We start from the raw sequence: 10,566 nt of genomic DNA on the forward strand, positions 1-10,566 counted from the left end.
TGTAGAGAGGACCGATGGGGCTTCTTGTGCAGGGTTGGGTGCCTGATCATCCGGGGTCCGGGAGGAGAGTTCTCGGGCCAGGCATTGTCCTGTTTCCGTGCGACTCAGACGGACTAATTGGTTGGTGCGTTGAGCCTCTATTAATTCGGTCACTGTATTGTGGGAACCAGTGGCTAGCTCGGGGATGTGGTCTAATCATCAGCAGTTCCGATTTGAGCGGGGCACACTTAAGGCCCATATTGGTCAGGTTTGAGGTGATGATATCAACTGCCAATTGCAAAGTCTCTTGCGCTTCCCCTATGGAGCCTTCAGTCGTCTATAAGGTGATGGTGGGGGTGAAAACATTTATTACGAATGAACAGGAGGTATGTTTGGATCAGCCCGTAAGGGACCGATCCTTACAAACACTAGGTGGGTGGAGGTCCCTAGTATGGGACCCCAGTGGCGGTTGCCGCCGCCCGGGCGCTCCTGACTAAGGCTTGTTGGGCCTGTCAGTCGTGGCAGCCGAGCAGGGTCGCCTCCCAGTCCTCCCGGGTTGGGTTGGGGGGAATAGCGGGGTTGGAGGGGCAGGCCCACACCATGTGATAGGTGTCAGAAGACACTGCACTACAGTGTGGGCAGCTGCCGCTAAAGGAGGGGTCAAAATGTTTTAGCGCTGTCGGGCACAGCAATGTATTGGTGAGAAGGCGGAGCAGGAGCCGCTCATCCGCCTTCTTCAGGCCTTTACATGGGCTAGGGTAAAGGCGATGACAATTTTGATAATATGTTGTAATATCTTTGAATGTATAGACCGGATTAAAATCGGGTTCCTGATCGGATGGGGAGGAGAAAACAGCCCGGTGAGAGAGCGCGCGGGCGGCTGCGTCTGCTGCCTCGTTTCCTGCCAACCCCTGATGAGCAGGGGCCCATATGAGGTAACGGTGTGCGGGGTCCGTATCCCGTATGCAATTTTGGTATATTCGATAGGCTATGAGGGAGTGCAGCCTTGTTCGACGTTCTGACAGGCCCCTCGCGAGTCGGTGATTATGTATTTTGAATTGGAATGTGAGGCCGCGAGAGCAATCGCGACCTCTTCTGCTTGTGTTGCACTGCGGGCTCTGAAAGTTAGGCCGTTAACTGTGTTGCTGTTGTGAACTACCGCGGCCGTGTACCATCCCCCGTGGTGAGGGCCGGAGGCGTCCACGTAGTATACACCTGTTTTTTTGCCATAATATCGGGCTAGCGCTTCCGCTCGTGCCAGGCGCCGACCATTATGGTCTTCATGTGACATGCTTGCTGGAAGAGGCCGCACGTGGAGGGCACGTCTCCACAGTTCCGGGATGCGAAACCTGTCTTCCATTGGAGGGGTGTGTTGGATATGGAGTCGAGCAAGAAGGCGGCGACCCGACTCCGTTAGCGACAAGCGCGTGTACTGGTTTGTAAGGTGCGCCTCCCGTAGCTCCCGGAAAGTATCCACCACCCCAAGAGCCATAAGCCGGCTGTTTGAAGTAGTGATGGGGAGGTCAAGGGCACGTTTAACAATTTTGCGAAGGATGACCTCAAGGGCGTCCTCCTCTTGTTTCCGTAGGTGGAGATAAGGAGTCGAATAGAGAATTCGACTAGTTACGAAGGCGTTTGCCAGCCGCAAGGCATCCTTACTTCGTAACCCTCCGCGTTTGTTGGAAACCCGGCGGACCATGCGGCCCACCTGGTCCCCCACCTTACGGAGTTTGGCCAATGTAGTGTCTGGCCGCCTGTGTTTGTGGATGTAGAGTCCGAGTACCCGTATCTCATCACTTTCGCGTATGGTACCACTCTCAAGAGAGAGAGATATTTTAGTTGTGCACTTCTGTGAGGGGCGGAGGTGCACAAATTCCGATTTTTGAGGGGAACATTGAAGACCGCAGCGGCGGGCGTAGCGGTCTTCTATCGTCGCCGCTGTTTGCAGGCTGGTTTCAATGTCTCCTGTGCTGCCCTGCGTGGCCCACAGAGTGATGTCATCGGCGTACAGGGCGTGCTGCACGCCGGCGACACCACTCAGCTGGGCCGGCAGGTGCATCATGGCCAGATTGAAGAGCAGCGGGGAAAGTACTGCGCCTTGAGGGGTTCCCCGCGTGCCGAGTAGGTAAGGACCATGGTCTCTATCTTGAATTCGAATGTAGGATTGACGATCCATTAAAAATTGGCTTATGTATTGGAATGTGTTGAGGCCACAGTCGGTGTGACTTAGGTTAGTGAGTATGATCTCATATGTTACATTGTCAAATGCCCCTTTAAGATCCAAGGCGACTACTACCCGGTCATTATGGGGGCATTCGAGGGGGTCAAGGACTTCCCGATTGAGTTGCAGGAGAACATCCTGTGCGGACCTGTGTGGGCGGAATCCGAACATGGTGCTCGCAAAGACTTGTTTGTGTTCAAGATATGTAGATAACCGATCCCGCACCATCGTCTCCATTAGTCTGCCTACACATGAGGTGAGAGAGATGGGGCGGAGGTTATCTGTGTCAATTGGTTTGCCAGCTTTAGGAATAAAAGTGACCAAAGCAGTTTTCCATTCGATTGGCAGGGGGGTGTCCCCGCGCCAAATCGCATTGACGTCGTCAGCGTATATTGCCGCGCGGAGGTGAGTTGGTGAGTTGTTTGACCAGCGGGCCTAGGACCACATTAAATAGGAGGGGGGGGGAGAGAAAGAACGGCCCCTTGTGGAGTGCCCAGTTTGGGTAGGGAGAATGGAGGTGGTGACATAGTGCCGATTTGGATCTCACCCGTTTGTTGTGTTAAGGAGGCTTGGACGTAGCGCCATGTGCGTGGCCCATATTCCGCGGTGGCCATGGTGCGAAGGATATGGGCAAGGCTAATATTATGAAATGTACAGGCACCTCCGAACGCTAATTCCACCAGAAACACTCGGGCATTCGGTTCGAATGCCTGTCGCGAGCTAGCCCTCAACCTAAGGGGCGTATGCTATATGGGATGAGAAACCGTATGACACCACCCGCAACGATATGTTAAAATGTAAGGCCGCCGCGGTGGCTCAGTAAACAGCAGCATGATGAGCGCTTGCGAGCAGCACTGAGAAGGGCAGAGGAAGCTGGTCTTACGTTCAACCGTGAGAAGTGTGCCTTCGGTGTGAAGGAAATAACATTTCTTGGAGACGTTATCAGTGAACATGGCATACTGCCGAGTTCTGATCTAATTTCAAGCATTCAAGCTATGCCACACCCGAATGACAAAAGTGCAGTACGCAGAATGCTTGGAGTCGTTAACTATTTCCGCAAGTACGTGCCTCGACTGAGCGATAAAACGTCCCTACTTCGCAGCTTGGTGAAGGAGAACGTCGTTTTTGACTGGAGTTCGGCTCATGAGCGTGAGTGGAAAGAGGTCTGCGAAGCATTAACAACGCCTCCTGTGCTGGCCTTCTTCGACGCGAGGAAAGAAACCAAAATTTCGGCTGACGCATCTGGGCTAGGGTTAGGCGCAGCATTGTTGCAGAAGCATGGCAGTGAGTGGCGCCCAGTCATGTACGCTTCGCGAGCGCTCACCGATAGCGAAACACGGTACTCGCAAATCGAGAAAGAAACCCTGGGCATTGTTTTCGCATGTGAAAAGTTTCACCAGCTGGTATATGGCCGCAAAATTGTCATTGAAACGGATCACAGACCTTTGCTGGCAATCGCGAAAAAGGCAATCGGAGATATGCCACCAAGGCTGCAGCGTTTCTTTATTCGTCTTCTTCGTTATGACTACGAACTCCAGTTTGTTCCGGGCAAGGACCTGCTGTTAGCGGACATGCTGTCCCGTGCTCCTGCCGTCCGTGCCGTCCTGGAGTCAACCGAAGACGTCGACGTTCATGCTGTACAGGTCCTCTCAAGCATAGTAAGCACACCAACAAAACGGCGCCTGCAAAGTGAGACTTTAGCGGATCCATACTTGAGCAAAGTCTTGGAGCAGATGGCACAAGGAACTAAGATTGAAGGAGAGTTAAAGCCATTTGCAGCAGAACTATCGGAAATTGATGGAATACTGCTGAAAGGATGCAAAATTGTCGTACCGAAGACAATGAGAGTGGAGATGCTGCAGAGGTTGCACGCGGGACATCTTGGGCTGAATAAAAGTAAAGCCAGAGCTCGGGGCCTGATCTTCTGGCTAGGAATGGGCAGTGCCATTGAAACGCTCATTCGCAAATGCAGCGCATGCCAAAAGTACGCCTACAAGCAAGCTTCTGAGCCTTTTATTTTGTGGCCAACACCCAAGGTGCCATGGCACCGGGTGGGAATCGACCTTTTTCATTTCGCTGGGGACATGTACGTAGTGGTGTTTGATGCGCATTCAAACTTTCCAGACGTTGAGAAACTCGCCGTCACCACTGCGCGCGAAGTCATTACAAAGGTTGCGTCTATTTTTGCGCGGTACGGAATTCCTGCCCAAGTGTGTACCGACAACGGACCTCAGTTTGCTTCCCAAGAGTTCGCGGAGTTTGCACGGCGCTATGACTTTGTCCATATTACTTCGAGCCCTGAATTTCCGCGGTCGAATGGTTTGGCCGAGAAAGGAGTACAAATAGTCAAGCGCATTATGAAGAAAACTGCAGAGTCTCGTGACGACTTCTGGATGGGTCTTTTATCATATCGCGCGTCCCCATTAGAGGACGGACAATCACCGGGAGAATTGTTGCAGGGTCGTCGGCTGCGCACTACTCTGCCTGAATGCAGCGTCGAACAGGAGCGCCCGGTAGTCAAGCACCGCCAGTCGTCCAAGGGCAAACTACTGCCTCCACTGCAGCAAGGAGACACGGTGCGGGTTCGTGACGACCGCCAATGGTCGCGCAAAGCGATGGTTCTCCAGAAGGTGGCTCCACGATCCCACATCGTGAGAATGGACAACGACCGTCTTCTAAGGCGTAATAGGCAACATCTGCTGCGAACCCAAGAGCACTACAACGTCATCGATGACAGCGACGACGACGTGGACATCCGCTCCGAGGCTACAAGAACTTCAAGTCATGGTACCGCCGATGAACAGGGTGAGCCACGTGATGGACTTGCCACAAGCACTCGGCTCACAGCATCAGGTGCAGCTGGTGGATCAAGCATGGACTTGCCACGTGATGGACTTGCCACAAGCACGCAGCTCACAGCATCAGGTGCAGCTACTGGATCAACCATGCCAGCCATTCCACGCAGGACAACCCGGCCACGCATGGAACCTAAACGGCTGACTTATGATCACAAGTTTCGGCAGATTTCTTAGAGCTTTGTCAAAACTGATCTTTTCACAGAGGAAAGAAGATGTATCAGATGTGGCTATCAAGCAAGCGGCCTGATAACATGTCAACGCCCCTTCTTCCTTTCCCTTTCCCTCGCTGCAGCCGCAGCTATAAATCTATGCGCAATAAAGGACCGGGGTCTTTTCTGGCCTAGCTACTGATGTGTCGCGTCTCTGCATGAAGCGATCGATACAGTTATGGTGCTCGGCTGCTGACCCAAAAGACGCGGGTTCGATCCCGGCCGCGGCGGCAGAATTTCTTTGGAGGAGAAATTCTAGAGGCCCGTGTACTGTGCGATGTCAGTGCACGTTAAAGAACCCCAGGTGGTCGAAATTTCCGGAGCCCTTCACTACGGCGTCTCTCATAGCCTTAGTTGTTTTGGGACGTTAAACCCCATTAACCAAACCAAACCAATGTTAAAATGTAAATTGATTGCTTGTACAGTGTACCTCTAACCCTCCTATCGTTTCTAACTGTCCCCTCATCTCTTTCATTTCGTTTCTACAGCCTGCCTGCTATCCCTTTATTTCCACTGCCACAGCTCAGGTGCTTCCCGTAGCAATGGGAGAACCCGACTGCGACGGCCGCGTTTCGATGGAGGCGAAACGCAAAAGGCGCCCGTGTGCTGTGCGATGTCAGTTGCACGTTAACGGCCCCCAGGTGGTCGAGATTATTGTAGCGAAAGCTACATTGGCCACGAAATTGCGATTTCGCTGTGGCGGTGCTCCGAGGAGGCACAGAGACCGACCTTGAGCCGTTGCCTAGCAACCGCCGCAGCTGGCGGACATCTGGCGTGACGTCACACCGCGCGCCTCGCCGCGGAGCCACCGCCACGGTTTGGTATGACGTCACACCTCTTGCCTCGTCGTTGCGCTCGCCTCCGCTCGCTTCGCCAGCTGTGCCGCGTGCCTGGTAACAAGCTTTCGCTACGTATATCCTGGCATAGCCAAGCTAAGCCACTGCCAATTTGTGTAGCGAAAGCCACACGAACTTGGCCACGACTCAAAATTGGCAATACGTAACTACACGTTTGGAAGAATCTCTCCACAAGCAGCACGGATTCTGCTAAATTATCAGCCCACGCGGCGCATTCGCCTAATCTGGACGCCTGCTCATGCCGCCCTTGCTGGTAATGAGGCGGCTCATAACCTAGCTCGAGAACTATCCCGCCGAGCTGGGTCGTGCAGTCCACCCGCCCGGTTGTTTTCTTACAGAGAAATCCTGCAGCACTACAGGCTTGCAAGACTCAGATTTCCCCCAGCAGATAAAACGCTTTCCAAGCAACAGGCCAAAGCCTGGCGTAAACTTCAAACTAAAACCTATCCAAATCCCCAATTGTGTAGCTTCTATTCGGATGGACTGTACTCAGACAAATGCAAAAATTGTGATGCCAAAGCCGATCTAAATCATATGATCTGGAACTGCCCGCAGTCCCTACCCACGAATCAATCCATTACCGACTCTGATCATTGGGAGGCTCTATTGCTCAGCCCCGACCCGGAGACACAGATCAAGCTCCTCCAGCTGGCTGAAGACGCCGCCGCTGCCCAAGGGATAGCGGCCGCCGTTTAAGCGGGGGGCGACTTCGGGTCGCTCCTCTATATCCGCTGGAAATAAAGTTCCACCACCACCACCACCACGAACTTGCGATTTCGCTGTGGCGGTGCTCCGAGGAGGCACTGAGACCGACCTTGAGCCGTTGCTTAACAACCGCCGCAGCTGGCGGACATCTGGCATGACATCACACCGCGCGCCTCGCCGCCACAACAACATAGCTATACAGACAACCAGACTTACGTGGACTTGCAATCAAGGTTAACAAAGGCTAACCAAGCTATGCCTTAGCTTGCGCTACGTATATCCTGGCATAGCCGAGCTAAGCCACAGCCAATTTTTTCTGGAGGAGACCTCCACTACGGTACCTTTCTTCTTTCGCTTGCGGCGCAGTTCTGGTGTCCACCGAGATGACAGAAACAATTTCCTTTCCTCAAAAAACCAATTTAATTTAAGATGCTCGGGCTAGCAAAAATCTTTTCCTTCCTTTTATTATTGGTTCAGGCGCCCACTGAGATATGACGCAGATACTGCGCTATTTCCTTTCCTAAAAAAATTAATTTAAGAGGCCGGGGCTAGCAAAAATATTCTCATTCTTTTCATTATTATTTTAAACAAAACCACCACTACCACTAATACGAAAATTAGTTTTCGAGGAAAGGAAATCACGCAGTAACTGTTTCTGGCCGAATTTCGATGGAGGCGAAATTCTAGAGGCCCGTGTACTGCGCGATGTCAGTGCACGTTAAAGTTCCCCAGGTGGTCGAAATTACTCCGGAGACCTCCACTACGGCACCTCTTTCTTCTTTTATTCCTACCTTCCTCCATTCCCTTAGGGCGCGGTTCAGGAGTACGGAGAGATATGTGAGACAGATACTGCGCCATTTCCTTTCCTCAAAATCCAACCAACCAACCTTCTTCCCCAGGTGGTCGAAATTATTCCGGAGACCTCCACTACGGCACCTCTTTCTTCTTTCACTCCCACCTTCTTCGCTTCCCTTGCGGCGCGGTTCAGGTGTCCACCGCGATATGTCAGACAGATACTGCGCCATTTCCTTTCCTCAAAAACCAATTTACCAATTTGCCAACCTTCTTGCGGTCCCAACAATTGACGACGTCAACAACAATTTGTATTACGGGGGCGAGTTATAGGGGTATCTGTTACAGCCTTCTTGGGCGGACGCGGTTGTTGCGACGCGAGCCTGTTCTTTCACTCTTTCCTCTTATAGCTTTCAACTCTCCTCTATCTGCACGTGGCAGCGGTGGTGGTGGAAACTTTTATTGCCAATGATGAAAATCGTGGGGGCGAAGCCCCCTACATGGCACTTGGATGCCTCCTCAATGTGAAGAGGAGGCACCCTTACAACTCGAAGGATAGCCCCTGGAGCGCAATCCTTCTGTGAGCGCTGGAGATGATCCGGCGCTGGTCTTGAGCGGACGAGCTGGTCAGAAGAGACTCCCAGTAAGACTCCGCCGCGGTTGGTGATGGGGGATGAGGGAAGGTGGGGCATGTGAGGAGGGTGTGTAAGAAGAAGAAGGGTGTGGCGCGACAACCTTCCGAACTTACCCGAGCATCCTCCCATTGGCTGCAGCTGGCGCGACGCTCCTCCGAACTAATCCGAGCTTACCCGAGTTACTCCGAGGCTTCCCGCAAGATTTTTGGTTGTAACCGTGTTAATTAGTGCCACACTAAAAAAATAACCATATCAATATAGGGAATGAGTGACATTTTACTGAATGATCAGTGGTTTAGCGCCCAGCCATTTTCATGTTGAAGCAGGAGATAAGGTGATTTGCATGGGAGGTGGGTGACGCATGGGTCAGTGCACAGGGTGCCGTTGACCTCAGTGACGCCTCTGGTCATGTGGCCTTCGTTTTCCCGCCCGCGCTGCGAGACTCGTTGCTAACGAGTATGTTACGTCCCAGGTGGGCAACAGAATGACGCAAAGAGGTGGGCGTTGCAGCGTGCGCGCCAAACACGCGCCATGTTTGAAACTCGAGAGCGATGGCCGAAATTTACTGAGCCACAGCGCCGAAGATAAGTTTTTTCAAAATTCTAAAAAGCGATACGGCTGCTACCAGCGGCCGTATACGGATCTTTAATTGCAAATAGACTCCTAATAGTTGAAGACTCAACATTAGAAATTAGTTGACTATAGATTACTAGTTAGCATGTATGGCCTGTTTTCTGACGTCCAGCAACACTGGTATATCAGCCGCAGAAGCCGTGTTTATACCTCAAAAAGCTTATATTTAAAAATTGTGGTTCACCTTCGCTGAAACATACCATTCTGAAGACATGCAGTTTTGGGGGGAAAGCTGAGACGTATACACTTCTCTAGAAAGTACAAGGGCTGCAGTCCATGGCGTCCTTTTGAAAGCAGTGTCACAAATGCCTGCCCTTTACTGCCTATGAAGACATTTTGAGGCGCTTGTAGTCGTCGACTCGCGTTCTAGCAACAACAACTAAAGAGCTCGGCTGCTCATCCATTACGTCTACCGCGCGGTCTGCACCGCCACTTTGCGCAGACGCGCTACCAGCGGATCCTGCAGAGCTCGGAAGCGGCGCCTGTCAGCCTCCTGCAATAAATCTACTCCCAGTAGCCCACAAAGAGGTATGCTTACAATTACTGGCCGCTGCCGAATTTCGCTTGTGGCTGCCGTAACAATGCACCGTTTCGTACTTTTGTAGTAGAGGTCTCCGGAATAACTTCGACCACCAGTGCACGTTAAAGATCCCCAGGTGGTCGAAATTATTCCGGAGACCTCCACTAGGGCATCTCTTTCCCTCTCGTTTATTGCGAAAGCAATACTGCGCTAGGTTTTGAGCCTTCAGCGTCGTCCCGGCGGTTCCACGTTTCACCTTTAGCTCGACCTCTGTTGTGACGTCATGCCAGACGGAGAGAAAACTGGGGCCTAACTCAGCTCGTCGCTGCTGTCCCAGCGGATCCACGCCACGCCGCTGCCGCGAATAAAAAAAAAAGAAAAAAAGTAAAAACAAAACTAAGAAAAAATAAAGAAAGCAAAGCTGAGCAAGGTGGCAATTACCACCACTCTGTTTCAAAGGGGGCTCTCCCGTCCGTCCGTCCGTCCGTCCGTCCATCCATCCGCAACCTCGGCCAGCGGCTTTGGCCGCGTAGCTCGGAGCTTCTAGACAATCATCCGTTAGCGTCAGCCGCTCGTGTTGGCGACCGAGGCACGCATAAATCTCCCAGAAAGTGGGGGCCCTCGTGTGGTGAGTATAATGCCATGTAAAACAAATGGGCAAAACTTTGATAAACATAAGCTTTACTAAGAGCACTACCAAGACACACCACCAGCCAAACCGGGCGCAGCCAGGGCTATTGCTTTCGCAACTTACCGGGCTTAACCAAGCTAAGCCTCTGCCAATTTTTTAAGTCCCTCTTTCCTCCCTGCCCTTACGGTGCGGTTCGGGTGTCCATTGAGATGTGAGACAGATGCTGCGCCATTTCATTTTCTAAAAAAACAAAACAAAACAAAACACCACATTGTTTTTGAAGGAGCGTCGGTCCAGTGAGACCTCCCTCTACGTCGACGCCGTGACTTCCCAGGTATGGCGCTTCCCGCCGGTCATGGGGGCGATGCCACGGGAGCTGGCCAGGGGGATGCCAGGCTTTGTAAGCCTCCAGTGGTTGGCAGGGAACCAGGGAAATCTACTATTACCATCCCGTACGAGACGTCCAAAACATTCATTCCGAACCCCGCCGCGGTGGCTCAGCGGTTACGGCGCTCGGCTGCTGACC

The sequence above is a fragment of the Amblyomma mixtum genome, chromosome 10 (genome assembly GCF_055824585.1).
Source record: "Amblyomma mixtum isolate Tamu chromosome 10, ASM5582458v1, whole genome shotgun sequence".
NCBI classification, from domain to species: domain Eukaryota; kingdom Metazoa; phylum Arthropoda; class Arachnida; order Ixodida; family Ixodidae; genus Amblyomma; species Amblyomma mixtum.